Source organism: Anomalospiza imberbis, chromosome 12, assembly GCF_031753505.1.
Source record: "Anomalospiza imberbis isolate Cuckoo-Finch-1a 21T00152 chromosome 12, ASM3175350v1, whole genome shotgun sequence".
NCBI classification, from domain to species: domain Eukaryota; kingdom Metazoa; phylum Chordata; class Aves; order Passeriformes; family Viduidae; genus Anomalospiza; species Anomalospiza imberbis.
In genome coordinates this window covers 158,510-182,030 of record NC_089692.1, presented here as the reverse complement: position 1 = coordinate 182,030, position 23,521 = coordinate 158,510, and the positions used below count along the sequence as shown (strand labels likewise).

Genomic DNA, 23,521 nt, shown 5'->3' with positions numbered 1-23,521 from the left:
GAGACTGTTTCTGCCCAGAACACATCCCTGTCATTAACAACCACATCTTCCCCCTTGTGATTGTAGGTGGGAGCTTTGGAAATTATACTGCAAGTACATCACCAGAACACTGCAATTTCACAGCACACACTGAAAATAGTCATTGTTTCACCTTGTCAGTGTTATATATTCATTATACCCCAAAATTCTAAGCTGTTTTAGTATGTTCTTGTATTGATTTAAGCCCTGGGTTTCTTTGAAAATCTCCAGATTTCATTTAATTCAAGTTAATTAGAACTTTAAGAAAATTTAATGAGGTTGTAATTAAACATGCTAGAATATCTTGTGGAGTAAACTTCTCATGTTCAGTTCTACAAGCTAATAACCAGCCTAATTAGAATGACATCCTTATTTATCCCATTTTTAGTTTCGGATTTATAAGTACACTGATCTGTCTGAATAAATTGTCTGTACTGATACAAGCCTGTTGCCAAGATCCTATTTCTCTCCAAAGTAACCACTTCCCATGATATTAATTGGTTTCTTCGATACATAAATACTGCACAACATACTAAAAATATCAGCTTGTACAATGTTGTATTTAAAATTCCAGATGAACCCATATTCTGAGGTTATTGCAGCTGTTCCCGCCGAAACCTCTGTGAAAATGATACAATTCCATTTTATTCAGGAGAAAATGAATGACTAATTAGTATTAAGGGGACTAAAGGCAAATAAAGTAATAAAGAAACCATCTTTCTCTATTTAAAAATACATTAAAATGGAGTCAAATCACAACCCTTAACTTCCACACCTACTGTTACTGCTGATTTATGATTTATGACTTACTGCTAACCTTGCATTGTGCAAACATTTAGCTCCAAGCCACATTAGCCAACCAAATGTCCTCAAAAGGATTTTTTAGTATACTGTATGGAAAACGAGGGCAAGGATTGCCTCACCAGTTTTTTATCTCCAAAAAGTTAATTATTCACAACACTGAACAAACCACAAATACCTAAACTAAAGGTTGATCTAGCTCTATCATACTGCAGTGTTACTTTCCCCTTATGCTTGAAATAAAGGTATTTATATTTATATTAAAATATTAATAAATTAAAATAAACAATTTATACTAAGTTTTAGAATTAATACACCACAATGAAGATTCCCTCATTTCACAGTCACTGTTTACTCAGATGTGTGCACTGATAATGCTGTTTTGATAAAAGCAACTGGGTATAACATTCCCTTGTGATGAAGAATTTTAATAAGGCCTTTTCCCTTGTCTCCCTCATCCATATCCTCATAACTGTTAATGCAGATAATGATCATGCACTGCTTTCTCAAGGAAGATTTTATATTTGCACAAATTTTAGATAGGCAAGAATAAGAATCATTTGTCCTGTTTTTATGACTGATCACCCCATGGCCATTGAGTAATGTCCAGAACAAGTTCAAGTCCACCTTCCAGTTCCCACCAAACAAACTGAGTTTACACCTAATATCCTTATATTAGGAAAAAAGCCCAAGTGATTGGTCTATTTTAGAGATAAGTTCAACTGACTTTTTCCTCAGAAAAAAATGCAAAAAACAATACAGAACTGAACAGTAATAATTATGACTGGTCTAGAGATTTTCTTTTGTCAGGATGTTCTGGTTTGAAAGCAAAAGCAGTAAGAGACTTCAAGTTAGGAATACAATTTATTAGAAAAAGGAAAAAAAGCCCCATCAAAATACATGCAGTAATACAAAAGAAAAACCACTGACAGAGTCAGAGTACAACCTGACACCCTTTTGGCCAGCGTGTTGGCAGCAGTCCAAATTGGAGTGGCTGCAGTCCCCCTGGAGTGGCAGATGTGGTTCTCTTGGAGCAGTGATCCGGTAGAAGGGTGTAGTCTTCCTCTGAAGATCCAGTGGAAAAACCCAGCTGTTCCTCTGGGAATCCAGTGGAAAAGCCTGATGTCCCAAAAACCCAGATTATATCCAGTTAGGACTGCTTGGCTCCTCCCTTTGGGCGGAGCATCTCACAATGGGATGCTGTAACTTTTAACAGTCATGCAGGGACATTCAATAGGCCATTAACAGCAGATGTCTCCCCAGAGGGAGGATTGGTTTGAGGAAAAGATAAAGAAAACTGCCCAATTAACAGAAGATAGCTGCCACACCTTTAACAGATGGCAAATAGAATACATCTTGCCTTGCAATCTAGGACACAGGAATAAAAATTGATGGCTTTTTTTCTTCCACTTACGACTCCTAGAATCTGATTTCAGAAAGAGATCGAACAGTTCTTCTCCTCCTCTTTCCTTAGAGGATAGTAGGATACTCATTTCCCACCAAAAGCTAAATAGAATGGGATCTCCTTTCATCAGCTGCTCAAGTAGGATTCCAAATTGCTGAGTATGGAGCTGTTCTACTTCCCAAAATTACTGCCAGAAGGAAGTGCTGGAGCACAGGGAAGACTTGGGGAGGATTTCCTTTTTCCTTATGCCTTGGGAGAAGAAGGGCTCAGTTTGGGAGACACTTGTCATCTAGAAACATCAATTGGCTGAAGCTGCAGCGAGACGTACTACGAGGGAAAAACAATCCTCTGGCACTTTCAGATGGTGCATCTCCCACAGATCCCCACTTCCCAGAGACAACAAACAGGGACAAATGTGAGGCTGAGAGCAAGGGAAGCAACAGCCTGGTCACAAACAGAAGGGGGAAAGAAAGGCAAAGAGAGTGCCACAAGAGACAAATGACCTTTCCCACCTTGGAGGATGAGAAATGCTGAGCATTAGGAAGGATTATTTGAGTGAAGACTTAGGCCCTATTTTAGGCAAGGATTCATCAAGGCAGGATTTACTCAATCCTTTCACTTATAGTGTGAAATTTATTTCTCTCTGTTTCTCTCTGTTTCAAAGCCCAGGCAAGTGTGTAGGAGACAGACCCTTCTCCACTCCATAACCCACATGGTATCTTAGCAAATGTTACAAGGGCTGAAAGAGCAGCTGCTGTCCTCTAACCCCTGGATTTCACTATACATACAGCACACTTCCAACAGATGCTGGCTTTAGATAGCAAAGGATTTTGCGTGGACTTCTAAGCAGAGCAGATGGTTTAATTTCAAAATATCCAGAAAGACTCCATTTCTTAACCCTTTGGTGGGCATCTGACATGAATTTCTGTCTGAAACACCCTTGTCAGTGCTGAGATGTGTATCAGTTAACTTAATCTTTGCTTTCAAAAGCAGAAGCCATATTAATATCAACTCTAAGTGGATTAGAATGGGAAAAGTCACCTTCCATCATCAAAGCACAAAAGCTAAGTACTTTGCCATTTGTGGCTTACATCATGCTTATTTCAGCTTTTATTATTACTATGTTTTATCTAGGGTTTCTCATTGCTACTGGCACTGTCTTCAAGAACTGCAAATGAAAACACCAAGCAGGTGCTGTGAAGAGTATATTCCTACAAGCCAATGTGCTTTGGATTCATCCTGCAAGCAATTCAGAGGGTTGCCTAATACCAATCCACTTCCACTTTGACCATTACATGCATTGCTATTATTATGTGTTATGAACCATCCCAGAGAATCAGAACATTAAAAAACAGCTTAAGAGCCCTACACATCAAGAGTTTGTTTCTGCAGGGGGAAAACCTGAGACATCTTTGCAACAGCTGAGTAATATGACAGATTTCATAAGTGGTGCTTACACGGTGAAATACAGTGAAATACAGTGCTCTGATTGTTCTGGCATCAGCACAGATTATGGCTGGGCTTAATGGTCTCAAATAACAACTGTGCACGATACTCACTCTGCACTGAATTCTGCAGCTAAAATACATTATTATTGATATCTTCCAACTCTCACTTTATGAACTTTTTCTAATACGTGGGTGTATTTTATAGACAAGGGAGATTGATTAGGAAGGAGCACATTTGCTGCAGTTGAGAGATTTCCCTATTTCCGTTAACGTTTGTTTTCATTAAGGCAAAGTTGCTGTGTGTGTTCAACAACCTGCTATTTATCACCATGTGGACATAAGAACTCCAGATTAAATATATATTTAGGCAAAATATTAAATGCAAGAAGGGAAAAAGAAAATAATTAGCTCATCTGGAAATGCTTTATCCCTGCACACACACAGCCCCCACACTTGAGGACAAAAGAATTTTCACACATCCCCCTTTTATTCCCTCTCTTTTTGCATGCTATCAAAACATGCTTTTGACGACAACTTTGAGCACATCTAACTTTTAGATCTTGAAATATTGCTTCTACTGTGCTTTTTTCTCTCCAAGGTTTGCTTGGATGTGGTTCACTATTGCTCAATAAACAAACCATTGTTGTATGACTGTTCTATTGTCAAAGAATCCTTCAGAGAAGCCTAGTGATATCATTCTCAGGATGCTGCTGCCAGATTTGAAAAGCTACATCCTCCTTGGGTGTTAGCAGAGTACTGCTGGAATATTCTGAGCTGGAAGGGACCCACCAGGATCATCCAGTTCAGCTCCTGGCCCTGCACAGACACCCTAACAATCCTCCCCTGTGCATCCCTGAGAATGGTGTCCAATGGCTCCCTCATTCAGAAAATTACCCAAGAGAAGGTGAGGATGTGGATCAAAACATCCCAACTCCATGACTTCCAAATACAATTTCTGGAAACTAAAGAAATGCAATGATAAAACTCATATTTCAAATCATCACACTGCTGTTAGCATTGGGATCTAGATGCAAATTCTCAGCCTTCACATGCTAAGAAGTCTTTTATTCACCAGAAGAAGTTAAAGTGGCTGATACAAAGAAACCTGATCAGTAAGCATGAAGAACAGGGATGCATTATTACATGGAAACACTGCCTCTAAGTCCCCTCAGTGGTAAATTAGAATAACTTTGACATATAGTGGACTAGATATATTTATTTTTCAGAAATAAAAATTGAGGGTTCTTTTTATATCCTTTTATGGGTCTAAGGATATATACTGCAGGCTTAGAGTTTTGTTTTCTGATTTTACTCACAGTGACTTACACTTCAGGTAATATTTCCTAAATAAACATCAACTTTAACATAACTCTAATCCTTAGAAGTTGCTGCTTTAAACAATTCAGAAGTAAACTGTATTTGTATACATTTTTACTGTATTTAGAGAGCCAAGATAAGTTGTACTGAAGATTTCTATCTAGAAGGGAGTGTAGGAATGTGCAATAGGGATCCTAAAGGACTTGAGGAGTCAGGCAGAGCCTGCCAGAAAGAGTAATTTCAGCTGTTTTTCAGCTGTATCTACTCTCCACCATTTCTCCCTGTCCTCCACTCTTTTAAAGAACACTAAAATGAAGAAGTTCCCATGATTACAAATGCTTTGGAGACCTGCACCTTGAGCTGAGAGCACGGAGCCCTTCCTGGCAAGGCTGTGTCCTGGCACCCTTGGCAGCACAGCATCTGTTGCAGTCACATCCCATCAGCTGCAGACACTGAACCAGTTCTTCAGCTTGTGGCTCTGTTTCCCAAGTGGAAGAGATGTGAATCTGCCTCAGCTTAGTGCCATCTCCAGAGAGCTGCATCATATATACTTAATCAGAGTCAAAGTAATTTTAGAACACTTGTTACAGATTCTTTTTTTTTTTTTCTATTTCATGAAATGTGTAATCCAAAATTAACTTTAAGGGATATTGGTTTTTTCATTCTTTGGGAGTACATTTTGCCTTTGCATGTCTGTAGATAATACGGCTTCCATGTACATTGTGTTAAAGAAAACATCTGATTTTTATTAACTTATTGCCTCTCAGATCTTCATGACTCATAAGTCTGATAGAAACATGCAGATGCAGCTACAGAGCTCAAGTTCAGAAAAGCCTTCTCATAGAAAATGAGACTGAAAACATCACATGCCCTCAAAAATATCATCAGGATTCTTAAAATCCTTGTAGACCCTAAGTTCACTGAAGTAAAGAGGAAAATCGCCTTTGATTTTAGCAGGCTTAGAATTGGAGTAAATTATCTATGGCTCTCACTGTTTTCTCCCTGTCCCGTGATTCCCCTGGCAACAAGGTCACTCCTTTGACTACAAAAAATGGACTTTATGGAAATGGGAGCAGCTAAAGAATATTGCAATGCACTTTATTATATTGAGGTTATTCATGTCCCTAAATTAATGGTGTGGTGGATGCTGAAATAACTTCACTGCAAATAAACCAGAAATATGTGTTCATTTAACAATGCTTACCACATAACATATGTTTTTAGAATAATTAGCTGATTTAGTAAACTTCTATTTTATTATTAATTTATGTCTCCTTGATTGATTTAATGTCTTTTCTCTCTTCTATATCATTAAAAGTCTACCAAGAACTATTAAAAGTAAAAGCTAAATAAAAATCTAAGTTTTTTCCATTAGTTCATTCTGGTTCTCATTTTCTTTTCCAAGTTCGCCTACCAGTTACCAGGACACATTTAGGTTGCTCTTTTTTCATCATTTTTAACAGGAAAAATAGTGCCTAAGAAAGCCATCCTCCCTCTTTAGCTAAGTGGAATGATACATTAAATATATCAATAACTAACTGGTATTTGACATGGCCCTATTTCAGTGCAGATATACTGGTGCCACACATTCTGTCTAACACAGTAAATCTTAAATCATGTCCATGCCTTTGGATACCAAGGCACTATTAATTACAATTTCCCTCAAGGAGGGCTTTTAACTCCTAGATAAAGGAATTAGTTAAACAGCTGCCAAATTTTCCAAACCAGAACTTCAGCTCTGGAGGTACTGTCAACTGAAAACTGAAAAACCCGGCCAAAGAGCAGCTCAGTTGGTGCCTCAGCTGGGTTATGTGTTCTTGCTCTCCCTGCTTTCAGCCACAACCCATCAGAGCCCCTTACCCTGCATAAATTTGGAAGAATCCTGTACTGTTGCATGAACCTGTTGTGATCCTGTACTGTTGTGGAGTATCAGGCTCCACAACACAATGCAGTTTTCAAACATTTTGTTTCTCCTCCTGCTTACCTTGTGCTGATCTCCCACTCTCAGCATGAGTGAGAAATTAATTCAACACACTGAGATTTTCTTCCTTTGAAAACAAACATTCCTCTCTGTGAAAAGCTCAGGTTTTTTTAAAAGCTATTTTTTGTGGTTGCCTTAACGACTTGCAGTGCCCTCAGGAAGGTTGTTGCTATGCTGAGTTTGCCATCTCCCATACAAAACATGTAATCTCCCTTTCATTCTTTGAGTCTTTAGCTTTTATTTTGTCCTGTATTTATAGAGCAGGGACCGAGCGTGGTGCATAGTCTGCATCTGGGAGGCTTCAAAGAAGTCTGAGTGTTGATAGCCTTAAAAGTGCTCCAACACTGGCTGGTAATTGAGGGGAAACTCAAGTGAAAGCAGAGAGAAAGAGCTCTCAGCAAAGTAGGTTCTTTAGCCTGGATTGTGTCAAGGAGTCACTGCTAGTTTTTGAGATAAATGTAGGAATAAAGGGAAACAGACTGGATATTCTGGGACTTCCAGGGACTGAATTGGTTTATCTAAGCAGGAAGTGATCAGCTAATTCAGATCATGTCACATTCCCTTCAAGCTTCCTGGAATTACATCCTTTGCTGTGTCCTTCCTTCTTTCTTGGTATTAAGGAAGGCAGGATGTTTAACAGGAAGGCCTGATCTTACAATAATTCGTGTTCACAAGAATGCTTTGTGCACCAGATTAAAAAAACTAGAAGTTCTTGCAAATAAAGTCTCCATGAATATGAAGTTAGGCGAACAAAAGTATTGTATAAAGAAGAAACAAAGCTATCTGACTTCTAAAATTACAGAAGTGTAGAAACCAGCAATAAAGTCCCATCAAGGTATCCTGGTTTAGGGCAAATTTGGGAGACAATCTCTGGAAGGAGCCCCCAGAAAGCAAATCCCTATGGCCCCTCCTCCCACCTGGTTCAGGAAGAATTTCCTTGGAGAGAAGTGGAAAAAAAACATGTTTATTTAACAAGCAAAGCACTCCCCAGCACAAAAAAATGAACAACACCAGATAACAAAACTCTCACCACTCTGAAGTGATGACAAATTCAGAAAGTCTCTCCTGGGAGTGGTCGCTCTGTTGCTGGTACCTCTGGCACTGGGAATGGCTGCTGCAGGCCACAAAGTGCAAACTCTCAGTATTTTCCCGGGTCCCAGTCCGGAGCAGGTTCGAATGGTTCCAAGAAAAGGGAAAGAAAGATGGTCCAGGGAAAATGGACTGCCCAGCTAAACTAACTGACTAGCAAAAAGCAAAAGCAAGCAGAAGCAGGAGCAAGAGCAAAGGCGAAAGCAAAAGCAAAAAGCCAAAAGCAGCACTGTGTACTGCCTTCTGTGTCCAGCAGACCGTGGGGGAGTGAGCAGGCTGATAACAAAACAAAACTTGGCTTTTCAGAGCCAGTCTTGAAGGCACAGAACATAATATCCAGCAAAAACAAAACAGACGACTGGGGATACAAGCATCATAACATCACCCTAGGACACAAGGAAAAATAGCAGAGATTTATAAAAAATCAAGAATCAAATAACAAAATAAGAATAAAATTTTGGACAAGTATACAAGCAATATCCAAAAAGTATCTGATGCTGAAGCAATGTTAGGCTGTTCTACCAGTCCACTGAAGCATTCATGACACAGATAAAAAATCCAAACCCAAACTAGAAAAACAAGTTAACATGGTCTTAATACCTTTCTTGGTCAAACAATTGCTCATGTGAAGTATTGAGGTGAGAAACAATGCCAAACACTATCCTGACCAAATTATCTGGATAAATGCTGATTACAAAAGAGATTCTCAAAACTGTAAGGCAGAAAAACATTTTGACTAGCCAGCATCTGTTCTGCCCTCTGATTTTATTTATCATGAACTCACCAAACAGTGGGAAAATAAACAGACAAAAGAAACACAGTCAGATTAGAGCCTGATAAACACTATTTTACTAGTCCTGCCAAATTATTAAATACAAATCTATAGGTGATATGCAAAAGAAGGTATTTTCAAATAAGTCACAGAGCATTTAAAGTTCCAGGGTATTTGAAGAAAAACTCCTTCAGAAGAAGTCTTTCAATTTTCATTTCTCAGGAAACGAATATAAAAAATAATATTGTTTGGGTTGCTTCAAGGAAATATATTCATTTTCAGAGCCTGAAATATTTCCTGAAGTGGTATCTGATCATTCTCCTTTGTGTCTCTGTTATCAGCACTGCTAAGAACTGCAGAACAAGGAGAGTCTTGATTTGAATATCTCTAATTTGTACTGTCCAGTACGAAATGAGATCTCTGCCCTCAAGATTCTCCTCTTGGAAGTTCCAAAACCAGGTAAGGAGAAAGAAAACACATTACATATTACTGTCATTCCTTAGCTCCCATCCCTTCCACCTCAGGTGTTGTTTCCCTCAGATTGTGAGGTGAGATACAGAACTGAAGAGGAATAAAATTACTGGAAGGTAAGTATCTGTATTAAAATGTAGAAATGGACATGAATGCATTGACAAAACCATCTCATAAGATATTCCTGAATATTCCTTTCTTACTTTTATTTTGTATTCCTTTTCTTCCTAAAACTTGAATTCAGGAAGCGGAAAGGATATAAACAATATGTAATTTCCTGTAAGGAAAAACAAGGCTGAGGGAATTGGGATTGTTCAGCCTGGTAAGGAGAAGGTTGTGGGGAGAACTCACACCCCCTTCCAAGGTCTGAAGGGACTACAGGGAAGGCAAAGAGGGCCAATTTATCAGGAACTGCACTGACAGGACAAGGGGGAATAACTTCAAATTGGCAGAGGGCAGGGCTGGATGGAATATTAGGAAGAAATTGTTCCCTGGGAGTGTGGGGAGGCCCTGGCACAGGATGCCCAAAGAAGCTGTGGCTGCTGCTGGATCCCTGGAAGTGTCCAAGGCCAAGATGGACAGGGCTTGGAGCAGCCTGGGATAGTGGAGGTGTGCCTGCCATGGCAGGGATGGAATGGGATGGGCTTTAAGGTCCCTTTCAATGCAAACTGTTCCGTGTTTCTATAAAATATTTCACTGCACTGTCAGCACATGTTTGCAGGACACTAGTAAGTTCCCTCAGATCACAAACCAGACTGGAAAAGGTCCTTATAAAGGTCAAATTCTAACCAAAATATTTTGATTTGCACATGTTAAACTCACAGCAATTGTTTCATTGCTTGCCAAGAAAGAAAAAAGCAGAAGGAGTTTCTATTTCTTCCACTGCAGCCAAGACTGTGTAAGGGGTCCCATCGCTCCTGTGCACTGCATTTCATATTCCTCTAAGTTCCCAAGGAGTGAATTTTCCCACAAGTCATTACATTTAGGCATTTCTGCTTCCATTTTAACTCATATTCCATGGGAGGGGAAAGCATTAGCCTTTAGAGTTTAGACTTTATTGGAATGCTAAATAAGTTAGTAAAACTTGGACGCAAACCAATAATGCCAGGGAAGCCAACAAAAATGCTAAAAACTCAGTCATGCAGATGCTGTTTTCTTTTACAGTAATGTCTATATATAAATTTATATGCAATAGAGCACACATATAAAAAGCTAAGGTGAAAGAATGAATTCCAACCTTGCTTTTGTTGTAGAAATGCATTTTAGGCAAAAAGTAACACATAATAAAATATTGAAAGCCAGTTTAGGAAAATATATTAGCAAACTACACAAATACATTCTTAAAGTGATTCTTTGAACTGAAGCAGAATTGCCAGGCTGAATTCTGGATTCCCATATGGAATTTGGACATTAGGTAGAATATTGCTTCTAATCTGTTCCTCTGTCTGAGCTACTTGTAGGTACTTTGGGGAAAATTCTATAAATTCTGTAACAAAATAAACCATTTTTAAAATAAATTTCATCATTATCTTGCTGTTTTTGAAACACTGACATTTCTAAGACTCTTTGACTTTTTCTATGGCATCTTAAGACCTACATTATACAGAACACCCAAAACAGAAACCACCCAATATTCTACAGCTTGTGGCAGTGAGTTCCCCAGACTATTTTAATGTTTTGGTGAAAAAGTAAAAATTCAGCTATAAAAGCAATAAATGTGGTTTTTTAAATTAATTATTTTCAGGCTTCTTATGCCATATTTTACTGCTCTCTGCTCCACAAAGAGGGTTCTAAAAATTCAAATCTATCCTCTTAGAAAGCCATCTGAGGTCTCTAATTATATTGTCACCTTTCTCTGGACCTCTTCTATTTCTGCTAAATATTTTTCAAGTGCCTCCTCTGACATTTTAATTTACATTTTTTGAAAAGAGTTCCAAGTCACTTAGCTTTGCAGCAGAAACCTTCTTCACCTTAAGTGCTCCTTTCACTCTTTGCTCGGCCTGAAGACCCAGCAGCTCTCTCACAGACCACATGTGTCTGAAATATTTAATTTCTCATTAACTGTTGATTTGACATAATTCCATCTGAGCCCTCCTAATTCCCAGCTTTTAAACAACAGTGGATAAAACTTGTAACTTCTTAATGTGCTTAACCAGATCTGCATTTCCATTTCCAGAAGATTTTATTAAAACCCTCCAGTCATAAACTTGGTTGCAGTGACAGTTTCTGCCTGTTCCATCTTTATTTTAGGACCCTTCTGTAGTTTGGGGTTTTTTTCGTTGGTTTGGATTTTTTTCTTTTTTCTTTGTTGGGGTAGTTTCTTGGTTTTGTTTTGTTTATTTGGTTGGTTTTGGTGGGTTTAAGTTTTATTTTATTTTTCTGTGTTTTTTTTCTTTTTTGTGTGTTTGATTATTTATCATTAGGTGGGTGTTGTATTGTGTTGTTTCAGTTGTTCTGTTTCCTTAAATGGTTTGGTCCTGTATCCCCAAGCAAATCATTCTGCCCTCCCTTACCTCCTCCCACTCCAATGTCAATCCTGTTCTTCCTCCACCCCTACCCATTGAAATCTGCCAAGTCATTCCCCTAACCCCACCCCGGCCCTGCGTGTCATTTGATAGTCCTTCTCCTCTGTCCAGAAAGTTCCATCAAGGGCATTGAGTGATAGGTTGGGCACTGGGGTCCCCTCCCCTCAACTTTCCCTATTGGTGCCCGTTCCTGCCCATTTTCCCTGTTACCACTCCTCCCTACCTCCCCATTGGTCAGTGAGAAGACCACTGCCCTGTTCCCTCCCCTGTTTAAAGGTTGCTGTACAGCTCAGTTCTGCACTCTCTTGTTGGCTGTTCTCCCCTGGGCTAAGGAGCTCCCCGGAGCTACCAATAAACCTGGACTTTGAACCACAACGAGAATCACTCCTTCCTTCTGTCAACGTCACCTAAATCTCTCCAGTGGTCGTGGACTGAACCCAAAGCCGCCCTGCTAACTCCCTGGAGAACTGGAAGGTGGCCCCCGCTGTTTGCCGTGCCAGGGGCAAGCCAGGAAGTCTCTGAGCATTCAGCCGGAGTGGGCACAGCGAAAGCTGGGTGTTGGATTTTTTTTTTGTTTTTGCTTTTTTGGTTGTTGTTTTGTTGTTGTTGTTTTTTATTTAATAGGTTTTTCTTAAAACAATCTCAAAATGTAGTTTACTTGGATATCTTTTAGTGGCCCAATTCCTCTCTTGCCAGACAGTGAATTCTCTTCAGAATCATTTATGCTTCACTTCATGCTTCAAGTTAAACACACTTGACTTCTGCTTTGAAATAATTCTAACTAAATGCTATCCTAAATAAGGATTCTCTCTGAATGCTCTGGAATTAGCTGCCAATCCCAAATGTCTGATTCTCCCAGCAATGCCTTGTCTGTTGGACACATAGAGTTTTTCAAATCGAAGAGAGACATTAGCAGAAGCACTAAAACCTCATAGTAGAAAAATAAATATTCTTGAGAAAAAGAAAATTATCTATTTGCAGAAATTGCCCAGAAACAGGTATATTGCTTATGCAACATTTACACTCTCCTTGTCCTTGGAAAGCTTCACATGGACCTATAACTTGGCATTGCTAAACAAAACAGCAAAAAAGTAAATACAGGTTTTCTTTCCAATATTTAATAAAGGAAAAATATATACTGCTTTTAAAAATTTAGCTTTTTATAACTTATTTTATTGTCAATAGAAGGCTGATATTCTAATTTTTCTATTATATCAGCACTGATGAATATACAAATATCTTTTCCTCACATATAGTATATTTTAAGTGAATATGTAGGGACAACTGAGCATCTTGACAGTGCTGCTGCCAAAACCATAGACTGAATAAGATATTTTAGTTAAATGACACTGAAGCAGTCTTGAGGATTTGTTAAATGCCCCTGGTACTAAAAAGAAATTAGGAAGACACAAATGTTCATAAAGAGTCCCCAAAGATAAAGGTAAATGAAGAACAGGACCTGAAAAGGACGTGAAAATCACAGCGTGGAAGCACCCAAGTTTCTCCACTGACACCAATTAAGAAATTAACAATCTGAGCTATTCATTTGTAAATAAATATTTGATGGAGATAATATTAGTATATTCTCAGTGCCTTTTCCTTCCTTCCCTCCACATTTTTCATTAATCTGACTACACTGTGTTGCTGGAGCAAGGTTTTGGTGGCAGTGGGGCTGCAGGGGTGGCTTCTGTGAGAAACTGCCAGAATGTCCTTCTTCTGTGTCCAACAGAGCCAATCCCAGCTGGCTCCAAGAGAGACCTGGCCAGGGCCAAGCCCATCAGTTACACTGGTGTCACCTCTGGGGTTACATGCAAAGAAGAGGAGAAAAAATCCCACACAACTTTTACTAAAGAGCCAAAAGCATGATTCTGTCAAGGAAAATAATCAGGGAACATAATCTGATAGAGATGCACATCCCATTGGTTTGCATGCATATGGAGGAAAACCAAAATTAATTCACAACTGGTGAGAAAAGCCTTTGGAAAAGCTGTTAATGCAGTGATGTTGAGTGTAACACTGCACAATGAAAAATCACTGTCTTTATGTGTATATGCAAACCTCTGGATATTTTGGCTTTAATTTTTGCTATTTGTACAACTGATAATCTGCATCATTTTAAATAAGTAAATAAATAAATTAATAAGCTTACACACAGGACCGGTGCCAATGTTTAATTGTGTTCCCTGACATGCTCTTGGAACACAGCCTGGCAATTTTCCCCTTCAGTGCCTTTGTGGCCCCTTTGCCATGTATTGATTGCTGGCAGTGTTTACCTACTCAGAGCGATCCTCTGCTTGAACCTCAGTGTGAGGAGAACCGTGGGGAAAACGACCCCTGAGCTCAAGAAATCACTGCATGCTGAGTCCCTGGAATATAGCACAGCAGCACAGAAAATGTAATGATCCCAAAGCTGTGTCCATGCCAGCCTCCCTCATTCCTCAGGCAGGATGTTCCCGAGCCTGCTAATGCACTTTAGCTCCTGCAAATCTTCCTGAGAGTTACATATCCCTCTCTTTCAAGTGGCAGAACTCATCAGTCCATCTGCAAAACTGAAAGACTCGTTGGGGCTGGATTGAAGGAAACTAATTAGCTTTTCATGTCCTGACTTCCTTTACCTCCTCTACACTGCCTTAGCATTTACTCCTAAATAATCTTTCTTTAGTGTTTCATCTGAGTGCATTTTAGGGACTGCTGAATTTGCTTTATCCTGCATACAAGTCTAAATTCAAACTATATCTCAAGCACAAAGAATTGAGGCACTTTTTAGGTTTTTCTGCAGTGAAGTCATCTTCCTCAGCCTTGACAATTTAAGATACTGCAACAGCTAATTAAAACAAATATCATTTATATATCCCACAGAAAAATGTTATGTCAGTAAAATTCTGGCACAGGCCATTTGTTCACATTTGTGATGATACTACAATCCTCCCTGGCACTCCTCTTGAATATAATATTTTTCAAAATGAAATTTTTGATATTCCATTTTAGCTCAATAGCTCAATAGCATTTTAGTACAATTTTTAGCTCTTTGTTATAGCATCCCCTTCCAAAAAAAAAAAAAAAAAAAAAAAAGGAAACAGGTTCAGAAACAGTCATGACTATAATATGTCAGTCAGGAGTAGTTAATGGCTTTTTATAATACAAGCAGGTTTCTATCATTTTATAAGCCACAAAATTATAAATGAAAGTGATATTCATACAGAGCCCAAGTAAATGATTCTAGCCTGGATAAAAATCATATGTTTAAAGAGACAGCATCTCTCTTGACCTCTCTCTTGATCTTATGATATTTTACAAACTTATGCCTTATGTTGACCTGCCTCATATTATGACCCTGAAAACAGGTAATGTTTCACACAGATTTCAGGGTTTTGTGTCTAATCTCTAACAACAAAACCCCCAACCAAACAACAAAAAACCCCAACAACAACACCCTAACAGGCTTAGCAGTAACATATTGCCATGTTACTAATGCTAATGTAGACATTTGTCAACCCTATAGTTCATAAAAGTTTTCAGAATTGCTTTAAAAATGCTTTAAGAATTGTGCTGCCACCAGATTTTACTGTGCTCCCTAAATTTTCTGCAAAAGAAAGCAGCTATACAGTGATATGGGCAGGTATTGCTAAAATTCATTCAAAGCCAATGTCTTCATGAGAAGTGTACTGGTTTTGCATTGGAGCCACCCATGGAAGTGATTTTTTTTCTGAGAGAACCCGTTAAGAGCTTCCTCTGTGCCTAGCAAAACCAATTGCTGGCTGGCTTTGAGAATAGGCCTGTTAATAAGCCAATTAAAGAGCTGAATATGCCTCTGTGAGAGTCACATTTTAAACAAAACAAGCCTGGGAAAAGCTCTCTGGCTTTTTGTCTTTTGAGGAGAGAAGTTCTTCCCCCCGCTCCCGGCCTGGTGGCTGGGTGGGGAAGAGGAGGCCACAAGGCCCCGACCGAGGCTGGGCCGGGCCACGTTAACTTATTAAAATGTATTGGGGTGGATGTAGCGTTTTAATTACGGCCATGAACAGACAAGCCAGTGCTGAAGTGAACAAATGTTGAAGTAGCTATGATCCCAATGAGAAGCTTGAACAGAGAGAGACAAAAGTGATGAAGACACTTTGCTCCCTGTGGTGGTGTGTTTTTCTGTTACAAGTTCATCATGGCTCATTCCAGTTACCCCTACATATATTTGGTTTACCCCAGAGTTGTACCCTCCCATTTCCCTGTCCATCTTCCCAAAGACTAACCCCTTATTCTGGATTCTTCCCTGCAGTCAATATAACCCTGCCCTCCTCCCTTGTCTGTCATTGTAGCCCCACCTTTGTTCCTAGAACCTTCCATGTCATTCCTGAAACCCATGAGACCTCATTGGTGTGTTTAAAATATTTCCTCCCCTGTTACTCCCCTTTGGCTGAAACATTGTATTCCCTGCCTTGTGCTGCTCCCCAGGTTTTCTGCAATTGGCTGAAGTTTGAGTCCTCCCCTTGTACCCTCCCCCGTATATAAATTTCTGCAAGTCTTTGTTCTTTGTCATTTGCCTCTGACTTCTCGCCGGATTAAACCTCTTGGGAACCCATGCAAGTGACCCTTCTTGTTCATTCGGCTTGAATCCTAGACATGGGTTGGGAATAACAGCCACAGAGAGCAGCCTTGCTGCTTCAGGGTGCCAAGCAGCCCTGCTCACACCAGTACCCAGACCAGCCTTTGGTTGGATAAGGAGCGGCCACTCTTGGCATGGTCCAGGAGAAAGGGCTAGCCGGTGAATTTCTCCAAGCGGCCACTGTGTCAGCTCCCAGAAAAGAAGAAAACCTCTGTTCTTAGAGATTAAGATTATTTCAGTAATAGATGAAGAGAACCTTTGCTTTTGAACAGCTCATCCTTAAAAATGGCACCCCAATAAGTTGACAAGGCCCAGAAAAGCAGCTGTGGGAAGGTGTGGCAGCACATTTCTCTCTCTCTCAGGATTTTTCATACAGGTGCACAGAGAGAAAGAAAGAGAAAATTTCTATTTCTGCTCCTTGTTTTTCCAATGTGGAATGTGTTTGGAGAATTGTTTACCTGGGGTGATTGCTTGATTGGATTCTGGTGAGGATTGTTTGAGCCTCATGGCCAATCAGATCCACCTGTGTCTGGACTCTCGAGAACAGGGTCACAGGTTGTTAGTTAGTTAGATATGGTAGTTAGAGAAAGTAGGTATGTAGTTTTAGTATCTTCCTTTACATAGTATATGAATGTATTATAGCATAGTTATAATAAAGAAATCATTCAGCCTTCTGAACTGATGTTAGACATCATCATTTCTTCCCATTGGGCTCGCCTGCATTTTACAATAGGAAGGCTGTGAAAGATGGGAGGGATTTCACAAATGCAGATTCCTGGGTGGCTGTTATTTATGGACATTAAAAGCCACAAGTGAACTGTTTCTCCACTGTTGTGGAGAAGTCTCCATGGCATGGCAAGGGAAACTCCTCTCCCTAAGTGAACTGAAGAAAGACTATTCTAGAAGTAGTAAACTGACTGAAAATCCCAGGTTTTGTCTCTTTACATTGTCAGTGGGAAAGAAAAAATGGTTGTGGGGGGGGAGGAGAAGCATTCTAAAGGTTTTATTCTGATTAATATTATTCTTTCTTTTAGTTCTGTTAATAAAGTTTTCTTTATACCCTTTTCAAGTTTTGAGCCTGCTTTGCCTTCCTCCTAATCCTATCTCACAGCAGGAAATGAGTAAATAATTCTAGAAGGTATATGGGTATTTGGCCAGCACTGAACCCACCAAAAGAAGTTATTTGAAGCACACAAAAAAACTTTTTTAATGAATTCTTAAAAGATAATGTGAAACTTTTGTACTTGGGTTTTATATAAAAGTTGTATTTCATTCCTTCAATTATTCAAGAATATTTAATGAATATTCAACTCTATAGAAAGAAAGTCTCCAATACAAAGCAATAAATGATGGTGTACCTATATTTTCACCCACTGTTTCCACCTCCTTTTACTTCAGGTCAGGAATATCCTTTTGCTGGCACAAACAGCATACTCAATATAGGGTAATTTGCCAATATTTTCTTTTTGCGGGTTTTTTGGTTTTTTAAGTATTTATGTCACGTGTGCTGTAGGAACATCTGTAAAGCCCACCACTGAAATAAGGGCAGGAATCTGGTATCAGTCTGTGCCTGTCAAAGGAGATGAAAGATTTGAAAAGACAGCCACAATGAGCAACTGTTTATGTGCTGTTGGTTTTGGATGGAGCCTGAAAGATTTATCATTTGATGTAGACTGAAACTGAAACAGAACACTGATGTTACATGGGGTGTTTACGACTTTGTTTGTTTGGTTTAAATCTCAGTATTCTTCATTTAGTAAAGTACTCTCCAGAAATATTTACTTACCTTTTATTTAAGGACAATAAAAACTCTAAAGTTTTAAGCACACTTGCTAGTACTTAAAAAAAAAAAAAAAAGAAAAATCATTTCAGAATTAAAACAGTCCCATATTTCCCCCTGTCTACCAGGTGCACATGAAGCACTATTTAATAGTAGAAATCAAATTAAGCTTCCCTTCCCTTATATAAGCCAGCAGGCCCAGCCCTCTCAGGCTGCAGGGACACAGGACAGCCCCAAGCTCAGCACCACTCCCCTAAACACCTCCAGCTCTCCAGAGCCCACCTGGGGAGGGAACTACAGTGCCAAAGGCTTCTGACAAAGTGGGGCTGCAACAGCTCTTGGAAGATGATGGAAACAGGCCCTTTCTCCCAAGTGGAGAAAATCTAGCCCCGCTGATCCAGGAGCAGCATTTAAAGAACAGGAGGCTTGGATTCCCAAAGTGCAAAGCAAGTATGGCGGAGATGACATTAGTCAACATAAAAGGCCAGGCTGCAGCTAAGAAGTAGAGTTTATGTGCTGCATCCTATAGAGAGTATATTTCTCCTACTTTTTCTCTGCCACAGAGAGAACTTGGAGCATGATCCACCATGCCTCCATGTCCCAGCTTCCATTCCTTCCACTCCAAATCCTCAGCAACAACTCACTATCTTCCAATATGTCAAAAAGATCTTTGAGATTAAACATATCACCAAAAGTTTGGTGTAAGAGCTGGCCAATCTTTCCTGTAGGGCTTGTGATTTATGTGCTGTGTCACATCTCTCTGTGTGCCCTCACAGCATGGAACCCTGCCCAAGTGTCCGTCTGTTTCTCCTACACAATCTGTTGGCAGCTCAGACTCTCAGCTTCCCACCAATGAGCTGAGTTATAAATGTACTCTAAAAGTCACCCAGATATTTATAGTCATTAAAAATTATCCCAGACCTTCTCTTTTGACCTCACTGGACAAATACAGGATTATGGATTTAAAAACACAAAGTATCTTAACCATTTATCAAAATGTTATTAGTGAATTGGAGAGAAGGTCTTAAACTGAAATCTCCTGAGGAATAATTAACTACCAGAGAAATCTTTTATATCTCTCATTGGAAAAAAAGTTGATGGCCAGAAGTAAGCCCTCAAAAATTATCAGGAGCATATTTCTTTACTCCAAATGGAAGAGAAAAACAACATTTTAGTGCACCATCATGTTCCTTGTCAAAGACGTCTACATGTTCTCCTTTAAGTGCTAGAAAACAGTAGCTTTGTTAGGATTGAGCTCCTTTGGCTGGACCAAATCCTAGCATCCCATCTGTGGTGACAAAAGAACCCCAGGTGTAGTTTTATTGTTTATTATTTAGCAAAAAACAATACACTAATATTGATAGGAAATAGCTTCAGAGACAAGTTAATTGCTCTTCATTTAGTGACGCGTGTAAAAGCATCAATACAGAAGCAGCAATTTGGCAAAAGTATTAGCAGCTAAATAATGTTCTTAGAGAAATTTACTAACACTCTTCCAAATTCTGTACTTTAAAATCACATCATTTATTAAATACTTACAGTAGAAATAGGAGGAAAGCAAATCTCTTTGCAAAGCAACAGCCATGCCAAAAAAATACTCTTGAAAAACCCATTCATTATTAATTCTAACTGATCATTAAAGAAATTATGCCTTTATTTGCTTGCATTTTCATCAGTCAGGAAACATAAGGTATGTTAATGCCTTTTATTTGTTGTACTGACAGTTAAAAATTGTGTAAAAATTACAATGTTGGAGCTAATTTAGCTTTCTAGATGTCTCATTTCCAGAAGTGCAGAGTGGACAGACACTGCTTATTGGAACCCAGGCTGTTTGTTTAGCACATCTTTCTACATTTCACATTCTTCTTTTTAGCCTAATAGTGGAAGCAAAAATATCTCTATATTAAATTTCCTCTTCAGTTTGGAGCCATTTCCCCTTGTCCTGTCACTCCACTTCTTAAGCAATTGTTCCTCTTGGTTTCCCTTCAGCCCCTTTAGACCCTGGAAGGAGCTGTGAGGTCTCCACACAACCATCTCCTCTCCGGACTGAGCAGCCCCAGCTCCCCAGCCTGGCTCCACACCCATTTCATTTATCCAGTTCATTCATCCATGGCCTCCTCTGGACTTGCTCCACATGTCCTTCTTATGTTGGGAGCACCAGAGCTGTGCTTTCTCACATAAGAATTAATGGGGTAGGTGACATAATTTCTAATACTGCCTTAAAAGACAAATGGTTCAGTGTCAAACTTTTGTTTCATACCTTTCACCATGAAGTTACATCTCACACCACAATGTTCCTATTCAAGCCTTTATAAATTAATATTAAGTAATAAAGCACATAATAAAATAATTCATTTTCAGGATATCTTTAAAATTCATATCCTGAATCAGCTGGTTTTGTTTCCAATAAGTAATTCAGAAAGGTGGGGAAAATGGTGGTCTAATTTAACTTCCCAGCACATTACCAAGGGTTTCAGCATGTTTTTGAAGCACTTTCACTGTGCATGATAAATCAATCAAATGAGGGAGCAGATGTCTAATGTATTCTTTTCACACAAGCCAAATAGAAGGGGGTCACACTGTGTCACATGAAGCACAACTGCTTGTCAGCCAGGTTGGCCATGAGATAATAGGTGTTGATTGACAGTATCAACTATCAAAGGTTGAATCAGGGGTTCCAGAGAAATTCAGAGTGGCTATTTTAGGGATAAGAAGTATGTTCCACCTAAGAATTAATTTCTTTTTAACTGATTACTATTAAAAGCTGCTGGTTTAGCTTTGTAATGTAAAAAGATTTACAGATCAAGAGCAGCCCTGGGAGAAGGATTTGCAGGAGCTGGTGGGTGTGAATTGAATATGCCCCATCCTAGAACATCCCCCCTGCCCTGAGCTGAGCCCCAGCATGGGCAGCAGGGGAGGGGGGATTCTGCCCTCTGGCCCCTCAGGTGAGACCCCACCTTCAGAGCTGGCAAAAGCCATCCCTGGGGTCAGCACAGCCAGGACCTGGAGCTGCTGCAGAGAGCCCAGAGGAGGCACCAGGATGAGCAGAGGGATGGAGCAGCTCTGCTGGGAGGAAAGGCTGGCACAGCTGGGATTGTTCACCTGGAGAGGAGAAGCTTTGGGCTGAGCTCAGTGTGGCCTTGCAGGGCCTGAAGGAGCTGCAGGAAAGATGGAGAGAGACAATTGCCAAGGGCTGGAGGGACAGGACACAGGGAATGGCTCCCAGTGCCAGAGGGCAGGGCTGGATGGGATATTGGGAATTAGGAATTGTTCCCTGGCAGGGTGGGCAGGCCCTGGCACAGGGTGCCCAGAGCAGCTGTGGCTGCCCCTGGATCCCTGGCAGTGCCCAAGGCCGGGTTGGACACTGGGGCTGGGAGCAGCCTGGGACAGTGGAAGGTGTCCCTGCCATGGCAGGAGTGGGACCAGAGGAGCTTTAAGATCCCTTCCAACACATACCATTCTATGATGATTTATAGAAAAATAAATATATGTAGCTATTCCAGCTCATGAAGCATCAAATGATAACTCTATTGATTTTTATCAGAACCAGCTAGATTAGATGTATATTATTGATTCATGAGACTTGCATTTTGCTAATCAGTGACCAACCTTATGAAATTTAATTACTGTCCCAAGGAAAATAATATCTATATTTCTTTGATAAGAAATATAAGTATTGATATATTAACAGCAGAAAGATACAATATTATGTATGTTATGGAGATATAGTGTATTCTGCTTTGGCACACCTTTCCATCATCTTAAACATAGGCAGAGGTGATCTCAGAGGAAACCAAGACTTCTCTCCCTTCCAGACTTTACCAATGTCATTGCTGTCCTTTTCACTGAAATTCAGTACCTAAGACTGTACTATGTGATCAATCTCTGACTCTTCCTAAAGAACTAGGGATTGACTCAGTTTCTATGCCTTCTCCCAGCAAAATTTCTCAGGTTAAAATGTTCAGTAATCATCTTGTTTGTTCCTTTGTTTTAAATTTCCCATTCTGCTGAATTCATTAATAACAGCCTGAAACAAGACAGAATATGATCTCTAGGCTTGCGCCAAATTCCTGACAAATTCTTGACTTTCATCACTGCTCCTCCTTCAGTAATTCTCCTGACCTCCCTTTTCCCACTTCATCATTGGAAATCAGTTCTTCCAAGGCAAACCCAAAGGTGTGCCTGCTGCCTAATCTGCCTTTTCTCTCCACGACTGCTGTACAGCCTCTGTCCTCCCAGCCGGGTCACGCCATTGACCAACTCCTTCAGACACCTCTGCATTTGCTTCCAAATCACCCTTCCTGGACTGAGACTTTCTCCAGCTCTCCTGAAATGTAATAGGAAGATTCTGCAAAGCAGTGCATCTCCAATGCAGTCTTTTCCTAATACTCGCCTGTCTTAGGATGCCTAAGACAGCAAACTTGTGCTGAGAATAAAAATGCAAGTAGGAGTCTGAGAAGTGGAAACAGTTCAGATATAAGCCACCTAATGCTTCTCATCATAAAATTAATAAATTTAATTTTATCCAGCACAATTTTTAAAACTGAATGTTTCCAACAAAGCTTTGGACTCTGTTTTAAAGGTAATTTTGGGGTTGTTGAAAAAATATGTTTTGCTGGTCCCTTGCAATGCTGTTTAAATTTGGCTGTTTTAAACTAAAGAGAGTCATGATTTCCCACCTGTGATTTTAATTATAAAACTTGATTTCAGCAACCTGTCAGAATCCTGGAGTTTTCCCATGCTCACAGCCCACACATGGCTGTGTCAGGGCTCTGCCCAGAGCCCAGTGAGGCCACTGGGATTGAGGAGCAGAACCTCAGCCTGGAACCAGGACACAGCACATGAAACACCATGACTTAAAAATTCTGACCATCAACCTTTTTTAAATTTAATACTTATTGTTTCCATTAGAGCATCCCTTGTCCAAATCCTGCCCACCAGACCCTCTCCCAGATTTTGCTAAAAGAGACCTCTTTGGAAATCACATTTTTATTTTACAAGCCCAGATTTTAATTTTAATTCCTTTTTTCCTGACCAATCTGACTTGGAAGAGCAGATTAGTCCCACAACACATTTCATAGCTGAAAATTTCCTTGCCATTTGAGAGTACTTTAACTCTCATTTAACTGCATTCTGCTTTCTGTAATATGATTTGGCTCGGTACAGCAGAAAGATAACATACTCAGAAAATGTCTTCATTTCACAGAATCAGTTGCAATGAAAGAAAAGGAATACAGAAAACTGACTGTAGAAAATAACTTAAAACTATTCTTACCTTGTCTATACTACCCTTTGTCTTTTAATAAACCTAATTTGCACT

General features: G+C 39.7%; 1 long non-coding RNA gene across 1 annotated transcript; it reads left to right on the top strand.

The window, feature by feature from the left end:
* Positions 1-16,668: 16,668 nt before the first annotated feature.
* On the top strand, positions 16,669-17,484 carry LOC137480942 (uncharacterized). The gene is made up of 2 exons (XR_011003193.1): positions 16,669-16,754; positions 17,159-17,484. It is a non-coding gene; the product is annotated as an uncharacterized lncRNA (long non-coding RNA).
* Positions 17,485-23,521: the final 6,037 nt, after the last annotated feature.